The 14759-nt window shown below is 37.2% G+C and overlaps 1 protein-coding gene across 8 annotated transcripts in view; it reads right to left on the reverse strand.

Annotated features, from left to right (window-relative positions):
* The window catches only part of LOC113249831 (protein WWC3-like), a 250805-nt gene that overhangs the window by 95294 nt on the left and 140752 nt on the right, over positions 1-14759 (reverse strand). The window lies entirely within an intron of this gene.

Here is a 14759-nt window from a genome sequence, read left to right on the forward strand (position 1 = left end):
AGTATTCAGTCTTAATGTGATGGCTTAAATGCTCCCATAAAGTACCACAGGGTTGCAGATGGATAAAAAGAAATGACCCATCCATTTGCTGTCTAAAAGAGACTCATTTTGAACCCAAAGATACATTCAGACCTGAAAGTAAAGGGATGGAATACCATCCTTCATGCAAATGGACCTCAAAAGAAAGCTGGGGTAGAAATTCTCATATCAGACAGATTGGATTTTAAACTAAAGACTATAGTTAGAGACGCAGAAGGACACTATATTATTCTTAAAGGATGTGTCCAACAAGTGGATATGACAATTATAAATATCTATGCCCCCGCAGGAGAACAGCATGATACACAAGACAACTCTTAACCACAATAAAGAGACATATAGATAAAAATACATTAATAGTAGGGGACCTCAATACCCCACTATCAGAATTAGACGGAACCCATGGCAAAAACTAAGCAAAGAATCAAAGGCTTTGAATGCCATACTCGACGAGTTGGACCTCACAGATATATATAGAACACTACACCCCAGAACCAAAGAATACTCATTCTATTCTAATGCCCATGGAACATTCTCAAGAATAGACCATGTTCTGGGACACAAAACAGGTCTCAACCGATACCAAAAGATTGAAATTATCCCCTGCATATTCTCAGACCACAACGCTCTGAAATTGGAACTCAACCACAAGGAAAAATTTGGAAGAAACTCAAACACTTGGAGACTAAGAACCATCCTGCTCAGGAATGACTTGAAAAACCAGGAAATCAAAAATCAATTTAAACAATTTATGGAGACCAACAGGAATGAAAACACAATGGTCCAAAACCTATGGGATACTGCAAAGGCAGTCCTAAGGGGGAAATACATAGCCATCCAAGCCTCACTCAAAAGAATAGAAAAATCTAAAATACAGTTTTTATATTCTCACCTCAAGAAGCTGGAACAGCAAGAGAGGGACAGGCCTAATCCACGCACAAGGAAGCAGTTGACTAAGATTAGAGCAGAAATCAGTGAATTAGAAACCAGAACTACAGTAGAGCAGATCAACAGGACTAAAAGCTGGTTCCTTGAGAAAATCAATAAAATTGACAGACCACTGGCAAGACTTATCCAAAGAATAGAAAAGGACCCAAATTATTAAAATTATGAATGAAAAAGGAGAGGTCACGACCAACACCAATGAAATTGGAAGGATTATTAGAAACTTTTATCAACGGCTATATGCCAATAAACTAAGCAATCTGGAAGAGATGGAGGCCTTCCTGGAAACCTATAAACTACAACGACTGAAACAGGAAGAAACTGATTTCTTAAACAACCCAATTAATTATGAAGACATTGAGTCAGTGATAAACAACCTTCCAAATAACAAAACTCCAGGCCCGGACGGTTTTCCTGGAGAATTCTACCAAACATTCAAAGAAGAAATAATACCTATTCTCCTAAAGCTATTTCAAAAAATAGAAACAGAAGGAAAGCTACCAAACTCATTCTATGAGGCCAATATTACCTTGATCCCCAAACCAGGCAAAGACCCCATCAAAAAGGAGAATTGCAGTCCGATTTCCCTAATGAATATGGACGCCAAAATCCTCAACAAGATACTTGCTAATAGAATTCAACAGTACATTAAAGGATTATCCATCATGACCAAGTGGGATTCATACCTGGGATGCAAGCGTGGTTCAACATTCGTGAATTGATCAGCGTGATACATCATATCAACAAGAAAAGACTCAGGAACCATATGATCCTCTCAATCGATGCCGAAAAAGCATTTGACAAAATACAGCATCCTTTCCTGATTAAAACCCTTCAGAGTGTAGGAATAGAGGGTACATTTCTCAATCTCATAAAAACCATCTATGAAAAAGCCTACAGCAAATATCATTCTCAATGGGGAAAAGCTGGAAGTCTTTCCCTTAAGATCAGGAACTCGACAAGGATGCCCACTCTCGCCACTATTATTCAACATAGTACTAGAAGTTCTTGCAACAGCAATCAGACAACAAAAAGAGATAAAAGGTATCCAAATCGGCAAAGAAGAAGTCAAAATGTCTCTCTTCGCAGATGACATGATACTCTATATGGAAAACCCAAAAGAATCCACTCCCAAACTATTAGAAGTTACAGAGCAATTCAGTAAGGTGGCGGGATACAAAATCAATGCTCAGAAATCAGTTGCATTTCTATACACGAACAATGAGACTGAAGAAAGAGAAATTAGGGAATCCATCCCATTTATAATAGCACCAAAAACCATATGTTACCTTGGAATTAACTTAACCAGAGACGTAAAGGACCTATATTCTAGAAACTATAAATCACTCTTGAAAGACATTGAGGAAGACACCAAAAGATGGAAAGATATTCCATGCTCATGGATCGGAAGAATTAACATAGTTAAAATGTCCATGCTACCCAGAGCAATCTACACTTTCAATGCTATCCCGATCAAAATACCGAGGACATTTTTCAAAGAACTGGAACAAATAGTCCTTAAATTTTTATGGAAACAGAAAAGGCCCCGAATCTCCAGGGAACTGTTGAAAAGGAAAAACAAAGCTGGGGGCATCACAATGCCGGATTTTGAGCTGTACTACAAAGCTGTGATCACAAAGACAGCATGGTACTGGCACAAAAACAGACACATAGACCAATGGAACAGAATAGAGAACCCAGAAATGCACCCTCGGCTCTTTGGGCAACTAATCTTTGACAAAGCAGGAAAAAAACATCCGGTGGAAAAAAGACAGTCTCTTCAATAAATGGTGCTGGGAAAATTGGACAGCTACATGCAAAAGAATGAAACTGGACCACTCTCTCACACCACACACAAAAATAAAGTCCAAACGGATGAAAGACCTCAATGTGAGGCAGGAATCCATCAAAATTCTAGGGGAGAACATAGGCAGCAACCTCTACGACATCTGCCACAGCAACCTTTTTCATGACACATCTCCAAAGGCAAGAGAAACAAAAGATAAAATGAACTTGTGGGACTTCATCAAGATAAACAGCTTCTGCACAGCCAAGTAAACAGTCAAAAAAACTAAGAGGCAGCCCACGGAATGGGAGAAGATATTTGCAAATGACACTACAGATAAAGGACTGGTATCCAAGATCTACAAAGAACTTCTCAAACTCAATACACGAGAAACATATAAACAAATCAAAAAATGGGCAGAAGATATGAACAGACACTTTTCCAATGAAGACATACAATTGGCTAACAGACACATGAAAAAATGTTCAAAATCATTAGCCATCAGGGAAATTCAAATCAAAACCACACTGAGATACCACCTTACGCCATTTAGAATGGCAAAAATTGACAAGGCAAGAAACAACAATTGCTGGAGAGGACGTGGAGAAAGGGGATCCCTCGTACACTGTTGGTGGGAATGCAAGTTAGTACAGTTTCCACTCTGGAAAACAGTGTGGAGGTCCCTTAAAAAGTTAAAAATTGAGCTACCCTATGATCCAGCCATTGCACTACTGGGTATTTACCCCAAAGATACAGACGTAGTGAAGAGAAGGGCCATATGCACCCCAATGTTCACAGCAGCATTGTCCACAATAGCTAAATCGTGGAGGGAACCGAGATGCCCTTCAACAGATGACTGGATTAAGAAGATGTGGTCCATATTTACAATGGAATATTCCTCAGCTATCAGAAAGAACAAATTCTCAACATTTGCTGCAACATGGACGGCACTGGAGGAGATAATGCTAAGTGAAATAAGTCAAACAGAGAAAGACAATTATCTTATGATTTCTCTCATCTATGGAACATAAGAACTAGGAAGACTGGTAGGGAAGAAAGGGATAAAGAAAGGGGGGTAATCAGAAGGGGGAATGAAACATGAGAGACTATGGATTATGAGAAACAAACTGAGGGCCTCAGAGGGTGGGGGGTGGGGGAATGGGATAGGCTGGTGATGGGTAGTAAAGAGGGCACGTATTGCATGGTGTACTGGGTGTTATATGCAATGAATGAATCATCGAACTTTACATCGGAAACCGGGGTTGTAGTGTATGGTGACTAACATAATATAATAAAAAATCATTAAAAAAAAAAAAAAGACACGTCTGATAAAGGACTGTCACTTAGGTATACCAAGGTCACTTAAGACCCAAAAATTAAAAAACAACTCAAACAAAGCAGAAGCCTTAACAGACACCTCACTGTAGAAGATGTACAGATGGCAAATAAGCACATACATAGGTGTTTCATATCCCGTATCATCAAGGAAATGCAAATGAAACAATGAGATACAACAACAAACCAAATAGAAGGGCTAAATCCATAAAAATGGCACCACCAAATGCTGGGGAGGAGGTGGAGCATAAGAAACTATCTTTCATTGCTGGTGGGACTGTCACAAAATGGAACATATTCTTAACATGTGATCCAGCAGCTGTTCTCATTGGTATTTACCCATAGAAGCAGAAAATTTATGGTCACATAAAAACCTGCCAACTCAAAAAACAAACCAACCAACAAAAAAAACCTCTGCAAACTCTACTGTGAATACACGATGGTTCATCCAGACAATAAAATATTAATCATTGTTAAAAAGAAATTAGTAGTCTTGAAAAGACATGAGAAAACCTTAAATGTAAAGAACTCAATCTAAAAAGACTACACTCTACCTGCTTCAAAGTCCGTGACATTCTGGAAGTGGATAAACTATGGAGACAGTTAAAAGCTCAGTGGTTGCCAACGGTTAGGGGGAGGTAATAAATAGGAAGAGTATAGTAGATTTTTGGAACAGTGACAATTTTGTAATGATGGATTCTTGCCATTATACAGCTGTCCAAACCTATACAATATACAACACCATAATGAACCCTAAAATTAAAGTGTGGGCTTTGGATGATAATGACATGCTAATGTAGGTTCATGAATTGTCACCCATGTGCCAATCTAGACCATGATGTTTATATGTGAGAAGACATTCATGTGTAGGGGCAATCAGATATGTGAACTTTCTGTTGAATTTTGCTGTGAACATGAAACTTATATAAAATATAAAGTTTTTTGTTAAGACACTTCTAGATTAATATGTCAGTATCCAGGAGGACTGAGAAAAGATAATTCCTTCAAAGATTTTTCCACATACAAACTGAACTGAAGGACCCACACTTTTAAAATTTTATTCCAATTTCTTTGTGTTGTTGTTGCTGTTTTTAAAAATTTTATTTTTAAGTAATCTTACATCCAACATGGGGTTTGAATCCACAACCCTGAGATCAAAAGTCACATACTCCACAAACTGAGCCACCAACATGCCTCTATTCTGACTTGTTGTTGACTGATATCTAGCTAAAACATGACACATGACCTAATTCTTTCTTATTTATTATTTAATTTAAATGACAGCATAGTACCACACAGTTACATTAGTTTCAGGTGGACTACATAGTGATTCAACAATTCTATACATTACTCAGTAACTGCTCATCGCAGTAAATGTACTCTTCATTCCTCTGTTTCACTCATCTGTCCTCATCCTCACCTGATGACCTTGGTACTTCTATAGTTGAGTCTTTTTTGCGTTGTCTACTTTATTCCTTTTTTCGTTTTTTTCCTTAAATTCCACATATGAGTGAAATCATATGGTATTTGTCTTTCTCTGACTACTTTACTTTGCTTAGCATAATACTCTCTAGTTCCAACCACATGTAAAAATGGCAAAATCTTGTTCTTTTTCATTGCTGAATATTATTCCACTTTATTTATATATTACAAAACTTTAGCCACCACTATTAATGAACACTTGAGCTACTTCCAGAATTAGGCAATTCTAAATAATGCTGCAATAAACACTGGGGTGCATGCTCCCCTTTGGATCACTATGTTTGTACCATTGAGTAAATACCCAGTAGTGCAACTGCTGGAATGTAAGCTATTTCTATTTTTTAAAAATTTTGGAAGATGCTACATTCTGTCTTCCACAGTGCCTGCACCAGTTTACATTCCCATCAGCAATGCACGAGGGTTCCCCTTTCTACAACATCCTTGCCAATATTGGCTGTTCGTATTTTTTGTTTTAGCATTCTGACAAGTATGAGTTGATACGTGACTGTTTTGATTTGCATTTTCCTGATGATCAGTGAAGCTGAACATCTTTTCATATGTCCACTGGCCATACATGTCCAGATGTACTCTTTGAAGAAATGTCTATTCACATCTTCTGCCCATTTTTAAGTTGGATTTATTTGTTTTATTTGTGTTGAGTTGCATAAAGTCTTATATATTTTGGATATTAATCCTTTATTGAATATGTCATTTCAATATCTTCTTCCATTCATGATGTTACCCCTTAGTTTTGTTGATTGTTTTCTTTGCTGTGCAGAAGCTTTTTATTTTGATGTAGTCACAACAGATTATTTTTGCTCTTGGTTCCCTAGCCTCAGGAGACATTTACAAAGAGGTTGGTACATCAAAGATCACAGAAATAGCCTGTTCTTTCTTCTAGGATTTTTTTGGCTTCCTGTCTCAAACTTAGGCCCTTAGCCCATTTTGAGTTTATTTTCTGGTGTAAGAAAGTGGTCCATTTTCATTCTTCTGCATGTAACTGTCCAGTTTCCCCAACACTATCTGTTCAGGGACTGTCTTTTTTCCATTGGATATTGTTTCCTGCTTTGTCTAACATTAATTGACCTTATAGCTGAGGGTCCATTTCTGGAGTCTCTATCCTGTTCCACTGATCTATGTGTCTGTTTTGTGCCAGTACCATATTGTCTTGATCATTAATAGAGCTTTTAATAGAGCTTGAAATCCAGAATTGTGATAACCTCCAGGTTTTTTCTTCTTTCTCAAGACTGCTTTCACTATTTAGGGTCTTTACAGTTCCATATAAATTTTAGAATTCTTTGGGGGCACCTGGGTAGCTCAGTCTGATACACGTCTGGCTATGGGTCAGGTCGTGATCTCAAGTTCCTGAGATCGAGTCCCGCATGGGGCTCCTTGCTCAGCAGGGGATCTGCTTCTCCCTTTCCCTTTGCCCTTTCTCCACTCTGCTGCTCTCTCTCGCTCCCTCGCACTTGTTCCCTCTCAAATAAATAAGTAAAATCTTTTAAAAAAATTTTTAGAGTCGTTTGTTCTAGCTCTGTGAAAAATGCCGTAATTATTCTGATACTAATCAGAATAAATCTGTAGATTGCTATGAATGATATGGGCTTTTTAACAATGTTTGTTTTTCTAATCCATGAGCGTGGAATATTTTTCCATTTCTTTGTGTCTTCCTCAGTTTCTTTCATAAGTGTTCTGTAGTTTTCAGAGTACAGGTCTTTCACCCCTTCAGTTAGGTTTATTCCTAGATATCTTATGGTTTTTGGTGCAATGTAAATAGGACTGTTTCCTTAATTTCTTTCTACTGCTTCATTATTAGTAATAGAAATGCAATGCATATCTGCTCATTGATTTTGTATCCTGCAATCTTATGAATTCGTTTATCAGTTCCAGTAGTTTTTTAGTGGTGTCCTTAGGGTTTTCTATATATAGTATCATGTCATCTGCAAACAGTGAAAGTTTTACTTCTTCCATACCAGTTTAGGTGCCTTTTATTTCTTTTGCTGGTCTGATTGCTGAGGCTAGGGCTTCCAGTACTATGTTGATCAACAGTAGTGAGAGTGGACATCCCTGTCTCATTCCCAACAGTAGGAGAAAAGCTCTCAGTTTTGCCCCAGTGAGTAAGATATTAGTTATTTTTCATAGATGGCCTTTATTATTTTGAGGTATGTTCCTTCTAATCTCACTTTGTTGAGGGTTTTTATCAATGAATAGACGTTGTACTTTGTCATAAGCTTTTTCTGCATCTACTGAAATATGGTTTTTATTCTTTATTTTATTGATGTGATGATCACTCTGACTGATATGCGAATACTGAACCACACACACTCTTATTCTAGGAATAAATCCTCATTGATTGTGGTAAATAATTTTTTTAATGTATTGTTGAATTCAGCTTGGTAATATTTTGGGGGGATTTTTGATGTAGGTTCATCAGAGATAATGGCCTGTAGTTCTCTCTCCCGTTTTTTCTTCTTCGGTGTCTTTACCTGGTTTTGGTATCAGGTAATGCTGACGTCATGGAATGAATTTGTAATCTTTCCTTTTTTCTATATATCTTTCCTTCTTTTTCTTTATTTTGGAATAATTTGAGAAGGACAGGTATTAACTCTTCTGTAAATATTTGGCAGAACTCAGCTGGGAAGGATTTTTGAATTATCGATTCAGTTTCACTGCTGGTAGTTCATATGTTTCTAGGAATGCATCCATTTCTTCCACATTGTCCAATTTGTTGGCATACAAGTTTTCATAACATTCTCTTATAATCCATTGTATTTCTCTTGTGTTATTTGCTTTTTTTACCTCTTTCATCTCTGATTTTATTTAACTCTTTTTGCTTTTTAGATGAGTCTGGTTAAAAGTTTATCAATTCTGTTGATCTTTTCAGAGAATCCACTCCTGCTTTCAATGATCTGTTCTATTGATTTTTGTGGTTTCTGTAACATTTATTTCTGCTCTAATTTCAATATTTCCTTATTTCTGCTGGCTTTAGGCTTCATTTGTTCTTCTTTTTTAGCTCCTTTAGGTGTTAAGGTTAGGTTGTTCCTTTGAGACTTCTTGCTTATGATGTAGGCCCAAACTACTACACACTTCCATTTTAGGGCAATTTATTGTATCCCAAAGGTTTTGGACTGTCATGTCTTCATCTTCATTGATCTCCATGTATTTTTGTATTTCTTCTTTGATTTCCTGGCCGGCCCATTCATCGTTTAATAGCATGTTGTTTAGCCTCCAAGTAATTGTGGTCTTTCCAGATTTTTTCCTGTGGTTAATTTCTAGTTTCATATCATTGTGGTCTGAAAAGATGCATGGTATGACTTCAATCTTGAATTTTGGGGGGTTTGTTTTGTGGGCTAATATGTAGTGTTTTCTGGAGAATGTTCCATGTGCACTTGAAAAGAACGTGTGTTCTACTATTTTCAGATGGAATGTTCCGAAAATAGCTGTTAACTCCATCTGGTCCAAAGTGTAATTCAAAGCCATTGTTTCCTTCTTGATTTTGTTTAGATAATCTTCCCATTGATGTAAGTTGGGTGTTAAGGTTCCCTAATATTATTGTATTACTATCCATTATGTCCTTTATGTTTATCATTAATTGTTTTATGTATTTGGCTATTCACACATTGGGTGCATAATATTTATAATTGTTATGTCTTTTTGTTGGATTGTCCATTATATAGTGTCCTTTGTTTCTTATACAGTCTTTGTTTCAAAGTCTATTTTGTCTGATATAAATATTGGTATCCCAGCTTTTTCTTCACATCCATTTGCATAATAAGGAAGCATTCAATTTGTGTGTATCTTTAGGTCTGAAATGAATGTCTTATAGGCAGGATATAGGTGGGTCTTGTTTTCTTATCCATTCTGACACCATATGTCTTTTGAATGCAGTATTTAGTCCATTTATATTCAAAGTAATTATTGATGGTTACATATTCACTGCCATTTTGTTACTTGTTTCATGGTTGTTTTTATTGTATTCTCTGTTCCTTTCTGTCTTGTTCTCCTCTCTCACAGTAAGTTGGCTTTTTTTGGTGATATACTTGGATTCCTTTATTTTTACTTCCTGAATATCTATTACTGGTTTTTGATATATGGTTATCAATAGATTTATATATACATTCTGAATGTAACAGTCTATATTTAGTTGACGATCATTTAAGTTTGAACCCAGTTTTCGCTCTTCCCCCATGTTTTAGGGATATGACATCATATTTAACATCTTTTTTTATTTTGTGAGTTCTCTGACTGATTTTTACAAATATATTTATTTTTATGGCTTTTCTATTTCCTACTTTTCTTACTCCTGTTTATGGTCTATCTTTACCACTCAGAGGCCCCTACCATTTCTAACAGAGCTGGTGTCATGGTGATGAATTCCTTTAACTTTTGTTTGTCTGGTAGAAGCTTTATCTCTCCTATTTTGAATGACAGCCCTGCTGGATAGAGTATTCTCTGTTGTAGATTGTTCCCTTTTAGCACTTTAATATATCATGCCACTCTCTTCTGGTGTGCGAAGTTTCTGCTGAAAATTCAGGTGATAGCTTTATTGGTTTACCTAGTATGTTACTGTCTTCTTTTCTCTTGTTGCTTTAAAAATTCTCTCTTTAGGGATGCCTGGGTGGCTCAGTCAGTTAAATGTCTGCCTTCGGCTCCGGTCAGGAAGCCTGCTTCTCCCTCTGTATGCCACTCCACCTGCCTGTACTCTCTGACAAATAAATAAATAAATAAATGAAATCTTTTAAAAAATTTAAAAATAAAAATTATCTTTTTATCACTATTTTTTGCCATTTTATTTACTATATGTGAATAGTGTGGATCTCCTCAGGTTGATTTTGTTGGCAGGATCTCTGTGCCTCTTAGATCTGAAGTTGTTTTCTTCCCCAGATTTGGGGTGTTTTCAACTATTCTTTCTTCAAATAAATTTTCTGCCTCCATTACTCTCTCCTCACCTTCAGAATCCTTAAAATGAAAATGTTATTATGGTTGATGATATTGCTGAGCTCTCAAAGTCTATTCTCATTTTGCATAAATTCTTTTCTCTCACCTGCTCAGGTTGATCACTTTCCATTACTCTGTCCTCCAAATCACTGATCCATTGTTCTGCTTCTTTTAGCCTACTATTTAGTCCCTCTAGGATATTGCTAAATTTCATCTGTGGTTCTTTTTTTATCTCTTTTTTGAGGGTCTCACTGAAGTCCTCCACTCTTTTCTCAAGTTCAGTGACTATACTTATGACCTTTACTTTAAATTCTCTATCAGGCATATTGCTTATCCCTGTTTGGTTTTTTGTTTTTTGGTGTCTTGCTGTGATTTTGTGCTATTTTTTCATTTCGGACATATTCCCCTGTCTCATTTTGTCTAACTCTCTAGGTCTGTTTCAGTGTTTTAGGAAAGTCAACTATGTCTCCTGCTGTTGCAAATAGTCACCTTATGAAGATGAGGTCCTGTATTGCCCCGTGGTGTGATATGCCTGTTCACCAGAACCTGGTGCTTCAAGGGAGTCTGCTAGCATTTTGTGTTCCTCTTACTTTTATGGTTGAGTTGTGTCTGCCTTCACTGCAGTCATCAGCAATAGCTCATGGCCTGTTTTGGGCAGGGTTGGTCCCTGTGTTGTTCATGGGCCACTCTGGGGCTGCCTTTAGCTTGAGTTGAGTCAGACCAGGAATTTGTCAGAGACGCAGTAGCACCTAATTGCAGGGCACACTCCCTGTGTTGTTCCCCAAGGAGTTTTGTTGGTGAGTAAAGTCTGCAGTCAGTCAAATCAGATATATGCTCCCAGACCACTGTTATGGCCGGTTGTTCTGGTGTTTATTGTTATCTTTCCCTTTCCTTGGGACAGGAGTCATTTTGGAGGGGTTCTGGTTCCTGTTGGGGCTACTTACACACTTGCACACTGCTTTGGATGGGTTCCAGCTAAAGATGTATCAAAAGAGGCATAACCCAAAAGTGCTAGGAGGTGGGGAGCACAATTTTAACAAGGTTTGCACACTGCTCCTGCTGCAACTCAGGCCAGACAGGGTAGATCTTTAACACGGGTGGGTTAAGGGGTGCAGTTTCAGCAAGGTTTACTTGTCTGTCTTTCGTGAGGTGACCTACTGCTGCCCCTGCCAGGACCAAGGCCCCACAAAGGGTATGGGGTCAAAAGATGTGCTGTTGGCAAGGTTTGCACAGGTCTTCTGGGGGAGGATACCCACAGCACTGGGATAAAGCAAGCCTGGCTAGAGGGAGCAGAGATTTGAAATACATAGAAGAAGTATCGTGAATACTGTTAGTCATCAAGGGAGTAAACTTACTGCCTTTTTAAAAGAGAAGGAAAGGAGAATTGTCACTGAGATGGACTTGTAACCTTAGAAAAAAATGCTGACAGAACAGTAATTGATAAATTCCATTCTTACCATCACCTAACACAAGAATTCAGGGTAAATTCCCCAGCACTTTCTCAACTAAGCTAAGGTAAGAATCTTTTTCATTCACCCAGAGGCTTTCAGTGTAGGACCTATCCATGTAGCTCCTACAAGTCAGGAAAACAAAGTCATATTCCTGCCGCTAGATGAGTCTTTTGCGGTCAGACTAGGCCACTGGATCTCACTCCTGGGAATCACCTACACAGCTTTAAAAAACAAAAAAGCTAACCACACCCAAGATCAATTAAATTAAAACCTCCAGGAATGGGATTCAGGTATCATTATTTTTTAAAACTGTGGTAAAATATACGTAATATAAAATTTACCATTTTAACCAGTTTTAAGTGTACAGCTCTCTGATATTAACTCTGTTCTGTGTAACCATCACTGCCATACATCTTCAGAAGTTTTTCCATCTTGCAACACTAAAGTTCTGTATCCACTGAACAAGAACTTTCCATTCACCATAATGCATCTAATAATATTCTGTATCCTGTTGCTTTTTCTAGACATTGCTACCAGCAGCTTCCAACAAAGATCTAATATGTCTGGTATATCAAAAACACCTGTTATATCAAGACAATTCAAGCTGAAAGAATCATTATACTGAACTTCCTCCTATCCCCCAAAATAATTCATATGATCATGTCTTAGATGTAGAGTTTTCCTCAACCACAGCTCAAGTTAACTGACAGGTCAGATTAAGAGGCAAGCTGAAACAGCTTGGTGAGAAGCCCAGCAACCTGATAAACCACCTGCATTAATTCCTAGATTCCATTCCTAGTCTTTTCCCTAATGAGCTAATTGGCCCCAGCAAGATCCACTAGCATTTCCTGCCCTTCATAACAATAGGCAGGCCCAAATGGGCCTTCAAGACCACCTACACAAGTAGATAGAGATATGTTGTCTTTGCAAGAAATGGGTCAGGAAGTGGAATCTGCTGGATACGTTAAACTATTAAGTCAACACTACAGTCATCAGATAGCTGTAGTGAAGGAACAGCCAATTCAAAGCCAGCAACTTTGGTGTTTCTTTTCACTGGGCATTAATTAAATTCCATGGAACACTGAAAAGAAAGTAATGTGTTCTTTGCTCAATTATCAAGGGAGTGAAAGTCTCACAAAAATACAAAAACTTCACGTGTGGAATGTGCCAATCCCAAATGACCATAACTACAGAATATGCTTCACCTACAGGCTCAGCATTGTTCCGTATCTAAGGGGATCCTAACCTAGTTAGGCCAAACACTGGGATTCCTCCCCACATTTTTATACAGAATGGGTCTGGAAGTAGACAGCCTGTTCTAATGTCCTCCTATATTTGCACACTCAAAATCACAGATTCTACTACAAGTAGTGACTGAGTAGTATAGTAGTAGCCAGTACATAATACAAAGTTGTCTTTGTATGTTGTTTTTCTTTTAAACCACTAGCAAGAAATGTACCATCAAGTATTTCTGATACAATTTTTTTCAACACCATTCTTTAAAAGACAGATCTGAGGGGCACCTGGGTGGTTCACTCAGTTAAGTGTCTGCCTTCAACTCAGGTCATGATCCTGGGGTCCTGCGATCCAGCCCTGCAATGAACTCGCTGCTCAGTGGGGGGTCTGCTTCTCTCTCTGCCTCTGCCCCTGTCTCTGCCCTTGCTTGTGCTCTCTCTCTTGCTCATTCTGTCAAATAAATAAAATCTTTTTTAAAAAATGGATTTGAGCACTTCTTCAATAAACTTTAACTACAGGCTCCTAGAAGGAAACACACTATTAGATTGAATGACATGAAATTATTAACATTGTGTTTTTTTATTACCTACAAAAATAATAATATGATGTGATGAAATATCACTTTAACCAAGTGGCTTTCTGAAAGGTTTACAATCAATAAATGCTTAGAACCAGTTATAAGCCAATGTTTCTGTTACACATGTGACCTCAAATCAAAAGTCTATGGGCTTCTAGTCTTATGAGTATACCAAAAGGAGTGCACTCATTTATATGCTTGGCTATAAAAGCTGTCTCAATAGATTTCCAAATATCAAATTCTTACATAGTATATTTTCTTACCATAAAGGAATCAAACTGGAAATAAGCAACAAGGCATCTTAAAATGTCCCAACAATGTACTTCTAAAGAACTCACGGGTCAAAAATAAATCACAAAGAAATTAGAAAATACTCAGAAAAAAATTTGAAAGGGAGATGAAAATGTGGCATAGCAACATTTGCGTAGTTTAAAAAATGTTTAAGGAAAAATGTAATCCTTAAATGCTATGTGAGAAAAAAAAGTTCCAAATTCAATGATCTAACTTTAGGGATGTCTACTTTAGGAAGCTAGAAAAGGAATAAATTAAAACCAAACTAAATGGTAAAAAGAAATAATAAACAACAGAAATCAATAAAATACAAAGCAAAAAAAGAAATATGAGAAATAAATAAGATTAAAAGACAGTATTATTGAAAGGATTAATAAAATTAATAAAACTGTAACTATATTGATTAAGAAAAATACAGAAGACAGAAATTATTATTAGGAATAAAATAAACCACTAAGAACCTACAGAAATTGAAAGGATATAGGTGTTCTATAAACATTATAAATTTGACAGCTTAGATCAAAGAGTAGCAAATTTCCCTGAGAGCAGCAAATTTCTATTTCCCTAAATAGAGCTTACTGCCTGTGCTTGTACTTATACTAGAATATAACCGCACACATTCAATAGAAATTGTCTATGGCTATGTTTGCACTATACCAACAGGGTATAGCTATAACCA

Source organism: Ursus arctos, chromosome Y (assembly GCF_023065955.2).
Source record: "Ursus arctos isolate Adak ecotype North America chromosome Y, UrsArc2.0, whole genome shotgun sequence".
Taxonomy (NCBI): domain Eukaryota; kingdom Metazoa; phylum Chordata; class Mammalia; order Carnivora; family Ursidae; genus Ursus; species Ursus arctos.